An 8,872-nucleotide genomic window follows, 5' to 3' on the forward strand; every position below is an offset into this window, starting at 1 on the left:
GAATGAGTAAGCTATACAAACATGACAGGGGAGTTGGAACTAGATGATCTTTAAGATCCCTTCCAACCCAAACCATTCTATGATTCTATGACTCCATGATTTAAATAATTCTATAGAAGTTTACTATAGCAAAAGGAGAAATGTGAGACATTTGGAATGACATAAAGAGCTCTAGAGTTTTTACCTTTATCTCTCTGTGATCGTCTATAAATCAATATCTGAAATGAGTTGATTTTTTTTGTAATTTACTTCCTACTGGGCCAGTGATTGCTACTATGAAACAGAAGAACTTGCAAATTTGGTGCATTATTCAAGGATAGAACAGAGTAGGAAGAAAGAAATTTCCTTCACACTGTGGGAAGAGCTGTCTTTTCCAGCAGTGAGGACATGGACTACATGTTGCTTATATGATAAGCTTTTCTATGGGTTAAATCTTGACTGTTTTTTTAAGGGAAAAGATAGCTTCAAGGATGGCTCTGTACTGAACTTGGTACCAGGGAACACCCACCAGTGGGCACCAGAATGGCCCCAGATCCATCTCTCATCAGAGCTGGTGTCTCCACAGTGTGTTTCATGGCAGTGTTCCAATAAACAGCATCAAGTGGAAAATGAAGATGTAGGAAAAATGCAGAAACAAACAAAAAACCCCAACTCCAAAACCCAACCTCCTGCCCCAGCCCTTCCCCCAAACTAGAAACGGATAACATTGAATCCAGGTTATAATCCATAGTTTATGGTGGTGAAGGAGGTGCATTTCCAACTAACAGCAAACTATTCTTGTGTTCAGCCTGTGTAGTTAACATAATATGGTGTTACCCTCCTGTAAAAAACAGTGGGAAGCATTTCAATATTCTTGTATACCAACTAATTTTCCCTCTGAGCTCTCACCTATTCCAAATACTCATGTTTTGTTTCTGTACAATATTAAGTTTAAAGCCTGTTGTCTCTCTATGTATAACAAGCCTCCTACTCCATTTCTGTACCTGAGGACCAGGGCACAGTGGTATGCATTGTAAACTTTCTCTGTTATTTCCTCGGCATGGCTCAACTTCTTGTCTGAAGGAACTTTTAGGCTATTCCCCAAATCACAAAGGCTCTCCAGCATCCAGGCTAAAGAAGGAGTAATCACTTGTTTTGTGCATATTGTATTGAACGAGAAAGCTTGGAATTTGATCAACTTAAAGTATATTGAGTCAGGAGACAAGATTCTTATTGACAAGTACAATGAACTTTATTTCTGTTGCGCACAATCAATTATAATCAGGTATAAAACAGTTTAAACCATTAACCACAAAGCCAAGGGCAGGACCTCCACAGCCAATCAAGCAGAAGACAAAACCAAAGTACTCTCATGGCCTCATGCCACATGATGGTCTAGAAATCACTTTTGGAAGTTTCATAGAGAATTAAATTTTTAGAGTGATTTCTTTTTTTATACAGTGAGTATAAAGTGTTTAGCCAGGCAAATGCTGGCTGCCAGGAAAAAGAAAGGAACACGCTCTCTGAAGAAAGGAAAAGACAGATCAGTGGCTATCAGAAGTAAATGTGCATTCCTGGGAAGAAAAAATATGCTGAATGGTTGGTGCCATCCCACTTGCACACAGAATTACAGAATCAGAATAGTTTGGGTTGGAAGGGACCTTTAAAGGTCATCTAGACCAACCCCCCTGCAATGACCAGGGACATATTCCACTAGACCAGGTTGCTCAGAGCCCCGTCCAACCTGGCCTTGAATGTTTCTAGGGATGAGGCATCTACCACGTCTGTGGGCAACCTGTTCCAGGTTTCACCACCCTCCTCGTAAAAAAATTCTTCCTTATATCTAGTCTAAAACTACCCTCTTTTAGTTTAAAACCATTACCCCTTGTCCTATCACAACAGTCCCTACTAAAACGTCTGTCCCCATCTTTCTTATAAGCCCCCTTTAGTTATTGAAAGGCCACAACGAGGTGTCCCCAAAGCCTTCTCTTCTCCAGGCTGAACAATCCCAACCTATCCTCATAGGAGAGTTGCTCCAACCCCCTGATCATTTTTGGGGCCTCTTCTGGACCTGTTCGAGCAGGTCCATGTCTTTCCTGTGTTGAGGACTGTGGCAGGTGCACCCATCAATGAAAATAGGGCTTCCCAGCCACTGAAGTGCAGCAGCTCCTGATTGCCTTTGTTCTCGGGGCTTCACAGTAGTTGGGGCCTTTTGTCAATGGAAGCCACTATGGACTACAGATCATAATCAGCCTGGGTATAAATGGAGTACCCTGAGGGAGCCATTTTGAGCTTGTCTGCTGGAGCAGCATGCTGGGATCAAGGCCTCTCCCCTTGGGTTGGGACGCCGCCCAAGGAAACTCCTTGATGTTACTTGGGTTGGGACGCTGTCCTCAGAAGTTCCTCATGGTTGAGAGCCCTCACCTGTTTGGTGAGTGATAGAGTGTTTTGGTTGTCATTAAACCCTGGAAAGTGGTGCTTTGTTCTGCCTTTTGGGTTGTTGTTAAACCCTAGGAGGTTGTTCTGCTCTCCTCTTATGGAAATTCAGACCTGTAATTGAATAGTTGTGGAGGGCTAGTTAATTGTGTTGACAAGAAATTTTTAATTTTTGGCAGTTGGTTGTTCATTTGAGAGCCTCCATAACAAGGATGCCAGAGCTGGATGCAGTACTCCTGGTGGGGTCTCATGAGAGCAGAGTAAAGGAAGAGAATCACCTCCCTCGACCTGCTGGCCACACTTCTTATGATGCAGCCCAGGATATGGTTGGCTTTTCTGGCCTGCAAGCACACGTTACTGGCTCATATTCAGCTTTTCATCCACTAGTACCCTCAAGTCCTTCTCCACAGGGCTGCTCTCAATCCACTCATCCCCCAGCCTGTATTGATACCGGGGAGTGCCCTGACTCATGTGCAGAACCTTGCACTTGGCCTTGTTGAACCTCATGATGTTCACATGGACCCACTTCTTAAGCTTGTCCAGGTCCCTCTGGACGGCATCTCATCGCTCAGGCATGTCAACCACACCACTCAGTTTGGTGTTATCTGCAAACTTGCTGAGGGTGCACTTGATCCCACTGTCTGTGTCACTGACGAAGGCATTAGACAGTACTCGTCCCAGTACATACTCCTGAGGGACACCACTTATTACCAATCTCCATCTGGACATTGAGCCATTGACCACTACCCTCTAGATGCGACCATCCAACCAATTCCTCATCCACTGAAGAGTTCACCCATCAAACCCATCTCTCTCCAATTCAGAGTAAAGAATGTTGTGGGGGACTGTGTCAAAGGCCTTACAGAAGTCCAGATAGAGAGATAATGTTCTTTGACCTTCCTTTTCTGGCTGACATAGCTGTAGAAGCCCTTCTTACTAGTCTTTGCATCCCTTGCCAAGTTCAGCTCCATCCACACCTTGGCCTTCCTAACCCCATCTCTACACAACTGGGCAGCAGCCCTATACCCTTCCCAGGATACCTGTTCCTGCTTCCACTGCCTGTACATTTTCTTCCTGCCCTTTAGTCTGACCAGCAGGTCTCGACTCAGCCATGCTGGTCTCTTGCCTTCCTTGCCTGATTTCTTACACTTGGGGATCAAGAGCTCTTGCACTCTATGGAAAGTGTCCTTAAAGATCTGCCAGCTCTGTTCTGCTCCCTTGTCCCTGAGGGCAGTTTCCCAGGGGGTCTTATTGACTAACTCCTTGAACAGCTGGAAGTTTGCTTTCCTAAAATTCAGGCTTTACTCTTCGTCTGACCCATATCCCTCAGAACTGCAACTCCACCAGTGCATGATGACTGCAGCCCAGGCTGCCTCCAATCCTGCTGTCACTGATTAGGTCGTCAGTGCAAGTGACCATCATGTCCAGTATCGCACCCGCTCTGGTGGGGCTGTCTACCACCTGGCTTAAGAATTTATCCTCAATGCGTTCCAGGAGTCTCCTGGATTTCCTACAGCTTGTCATGTTATTTTTTTCAGCAGATGTTGGCGTGGTTGAAGTCCCCAGCAGGACGAGAGCCTGCGAGCACGATGCCTCCTGTAGCTGGAGTAAGAAGGGTACATCAATAGGCTTCCCTTGATTGGGTGGCCTGTAGTAGACACCAACTACCAACCCTTTGTTGTCTTGGTCTCTGATTCCTACCCATAAGCTTTCAACCTCCTCATGGCTATTCAGAGCCTATTTACATATGGGTGGTTTGTGGAATGACTGTGGCTCTCTGCCAATGGGCACTTTTCTAACCAGATTGCAGTATTGGGGTTGGAGCCCACAATGAGAGAAGGCACTGTCCTGCAAAGCTGGATGCTGCAGCAGTGTTAGTAGATGTGGATGATGCTTGATCATAACTGTGATGGTAAGGCAGGCTGTAGGTATGGTAGACCTACTTGTGACAGAAGTTATCATCTGTTATAAATGTTATGAACAGTGTTACCATAGTGAGAGTGCAATGTGATGCCTTGGGTAGGGGAGCTGGCAATTGTCCTGAGTAGGAGGCTGGTACTGCTATACAGGGAGATGATGGATTAGATCCTGCCTGTCATGAGCATTTAGGAGAGCCCAGGTGTGTCATATTGACACAGCAATTTAAGCTTTGCTTCTTGAAGTAAGATCTGCAAGACTAGTAAATGTGTGTTATTTCCTGCCATCCCGTCAATGAGAGCCTAGTAGGGCACATTGTGAGCCAAGTATACTTGAGACACCAAGCAGGATGTTTGCTAGAGCATCCCTGGGACCAGACAGGGAGGGCATTGTCCTTGTTTATTTTCTTGGAAGTATAGATACAGCAGAGTCTGGGTTTGCACAAATAGCGTGTACTTTGTGTTCACTTGACATTAGTAAGCATAAACAAAACAGGGGAGGCAGACCTCAAAAAAATTGGAAATCCTGACATCCCAAGAAGTCTGCATTGGAGGTATAAAGAGGTGCATAATAATGACAATGCTTCATAAGTCATCCCATTTGAATTGGAGTCAATCTTGGGAAACCAAGTTTGAATAGAAAGAACAAGCAGTTATAGCTTTATAACTCCTTTAGCTTTCAGTGGGAAGAACACAATTTTCACAATCCTAATCTTATCCAGTAAAGAATGAAGGAGAGTTATGAGCTGCAAACATGTTATTCCCCAGAAAGATCATCTTTTATCTTACAGGGTTTAGCTATCATTAGGAGAAATGGAGAATTTTAAAAAGTACAGAAGCTTTACTTTATGTAGAGGATTGTGTGTGTCTATGTATGTGTGAGAGTGAATACTTGAAAGTGAATGCTTGAAAGAAAGAAATGGTGAGTCTGGAGAGTGCACAAGGGGGTCTTCATCATGCAAAGGTGGGAGTGCAAGTGTGTGTGAATGTGTGTGCCAATGAGAGTGAGGAAGCTAGGAAAGGAGAAAAAGATCAGGAAAATATATAGCTATTCACAGCTAGGAATTTTAATGATGCTACTCTAGCAAGATTGGTTCATTTTAGAGACTCACTAAGTTAGGCTATTTGCTGCCATTTTTTGCCAGCTGTCCAGAAATCATGGAATTGAAAATCTGAAAAAGTGATGTCTGAGAAACTGTTGGATTTGTAAAAAGTGATGCTGGGGAATTTTGTGGTGATTATTTTGTTGGTTTGGATAGACACTGTTGTCCACTCCATTGAAAATGTGAATTTTGGCATTTTTGTCCTGTCTCCATTTTGGGTTCTGTCAACTTGAATTGACACATTTGGCTTGTCACACTGAGCTCTTTGTGAACTCAGAATTAATCTCCAGCCCTCTGAACATCCGTCTTCATGGATGTTGAAGGTCACTGCCTCTTATCCTTGATTTCTACTGTAGGTCAGAGTCTTGGCCTGAATCAAATTCACAGTACACTACAGTACACTGACCTGCTTTATTTCGACCCTGGAGCGATGAGATTATAGCATATCCCAGAATTGTTGTCCATCTGGAAAGTCAAATCCACCAGAGAGAATAGGAGTCTGAAGTGAAACTCATGTTAGGCTCTCCAGCTGTCAAGGAAGCTGATCAATGTTGGACCATGTTGGAACAACATGTTTTGACATTTCCAAAGCATATTTTAATTGCATGTTCTTTAATACGCACACACACACGTATCTATTAATTACTGTTGGCTCAATTGAGGCTGAAAACAAATGTGTAAATGTGTAACTATTTAAATGTATCTTCTAACCAGTTCTAGTTGAGTTGGATAACATGAAATGTTCTATCATCATATTGTTCACTCTGTTTTGTATAATTTTTAATAAATTTCAGGAAGACCTGGATAGGCCAGAAGAGTGGAGTAACAGAAACCTTCTGAAGTTCAACAAGGATAAGTGTAAGGTCTTGCACCCAGGCAAAAGTAATCCAGGAGTGCAGCACAGGCTGGGATCTACCTGGCTGGGGAGCAGCTCTGTGGAAAGGGACCTGGGGGTCCTGGTGCACACCAAGCTCAACATGAGTGAACAGGGTGCTGCTGCGGCAAAGAAAGCCCACAGGATGCTGGGTTGCATCAACAAGGGCATCACCAGCAGAGATAAAGAAGTCATTATCCCACTCTATTCAGTGCTTGTCAGGCCACACCTGGAACACTGTGTTCAGTTTTGGTCACTGCTGTACAATAAAAAAAAAAAAAAAAAAGATGTGGGCAGGCTGGAGAGGGTCCAGAGCAGGGCCACAAAGATGATCAAGGGACAGGGAAGCCTGACGTATGAGGAAAGGCTGAGAGGATTGGGTTTGTTCAGCCTTGGGAAAAGAAGGCTTAGGGGAGACCTTATCATCATGTTCCAGGATTTAAAGGGTGGCTAAGAGAAGATGGAGACTCCCTTTTTACAAGAAGTCACATGGAAAAGATGAGGGGTAATGGGTACAAGTTACTCCCAGGGAGATTCCAGTTGGACACAAGAGGAAAATTTTTCACAATGAGAACAATCGGCCACTGGAATAATCTCTCCAGGGAAGTGCTGGATTCCCCAACATTGGACATTTTTAAGATTCATCTGGACAGGGTGCTGGGCCATCTTGTCTAGACCGTGCTTTTGCCAAGACAGTTTGGACCAGATGATCCTTGAGGTCCCTTCCAACTTGGTATTCTGTGATACTATGATTCTATGAACTGGGGCTATTAAAAATATCAAATGAATGTGTGCAGGAGTCCTGATGACACTGATAAGCTTTATCTGTTGATCAGTGCACTACCAGGTGCAAACCTCTGCTTTCTGCCCACCCTCTGAAAGGGACTTTGCAAATAAAGCAGTACTTACAAACAAGAAGACTGAGAGGAAAATGGGAATAACTATAAATTCAATATAGTTTTGAGAGCCTTGAAATTTTAAAGCTTTTGTTTCACTAGGAGCTTTTCATTGCTATGAAGCTTTACCAGCCAGTTGAAATCACAAGACAAATCTAGAATCTCACATAAATCTTTAATTAATCTTTAATTAAGGCTGAGTAGCTATGCTCAGATGCTTATGAGTAGTTTCTAATCAAACTGGAATATTACAGTCTATTTGTTGAGAAGTCTCATGAAGATATACCATTGATCTATCTAGATATTCATTAATTCAGGATGTGATAGGGCCTTCCTCCATCTTCCATCATTAGCATTGCTTTACTTCTCAAAGTGTTGCATTGTAATGTTTCAAATCTGACAGTGTGATTAAGCAGTAGGAGTATATACCTTGTAGCTAATATTTTATTATAATTCTCCTTTCATTTAGTCTCCACCTTAATTAAATTGTAAGCCTGACTCAACAGCTTTCCAAATATATCTTCTATAGAGGAATGTGGGCTGTTTCCGTAGCATAATGAGGAAAATGCAATGTCTGACAGTTTTACTGCTCCTTTTATTTCAGTCATTCTAAGCAGAGAGATCACCTGTGTGGATATTTTATCTTTATAGTGGTCATTGGCCCTGATTTTCCACTCAGTGAAAGAACATGTGCAGTGCAACTCAAGGTCCAATGAAAAGGTGATGATTGGCTATGTTTCATCACCGTTATGCCATGGTATGAAAAAAGTTTGATGGTAACTGATTTTGGTTTATGCCACATGCTTGTGACTGAGGAAAAACAAGGTAACAGAGAGAAATCAAGCTATACCTTTGCCTGGCCTAGACTGGCCTCCACACACTTACCAGGTCCCCTGGCTTCTCCTGGATCTCCTGTCAAACCCGAGGCATCAGATTCCTTTTAGCTGACTGTGCAATCCCAGTTATATGAAAGCAAGCTGTTGAGGCTCCCATTACAATTAATGAAGATGCAGTCAACATCATCAATGGAATTTAGGAATCAATTGATTTGACCACATGATAATATATACTTTAAGATGAGATGAATTGAGACATGCATTTTTTTTACTGAAAAAAGGTGGCCACTTGATTGTAAAGGGTGATTAGAATGAAGATTACCAGATAAATCCCACCCCAAATATAAAAGACTTCAAGTTTTGTGGCATAGCTAACAATGGAAGCCATTAAGTAACAGTCATGGCCTCCCTCACTCCCTTCACGTGTTCACTTTCATTAACCCACTACACAACAATATTTCCTAACTGGCTAATTAGTCAAACCTCAGGAAACACTTGGCATGGTCCACTACGGTCCAATTTAACTTTGCCCTCAGGAAGGTTCTGACTGGAAACAAAAATAAACTATCAAAGACATTACAGAAATCAATAGCAAACAGCATGGTTGCACTTAACCTTCTCTCTCAGCAACAGAAACACACATTGGCAAATATATATTCTCTCAATAATTCTCTTTGTAATGATACCAAAACAAAATCTAACATAAAGCATACCTCCTGCCTTTTTCAATAACACATCAAAACATCCGGATTTACTGCTATTTCAGTGATGTCAAGACTAGATAAAGTGGAATGTTTGATTGATAACAAAAAATTGAACAGCACATCAAACA

The sequence above is a fragment of the Strix aluco genome, chromosome 1 (genome assembly GCF_031877795.1).
Source record: "Strix aluco isolate bStrAlu1 chromosome 1, bStrAlu1.hap1, whole genome shotgun sequence".
In the NCBI taxonomy this organism is placed as follows: domain Eukaryota; kingdom Metazoa; phylum Chordata; class Aves; order Strigiformes; family Strigidae; genus Strix; species Strix aluco.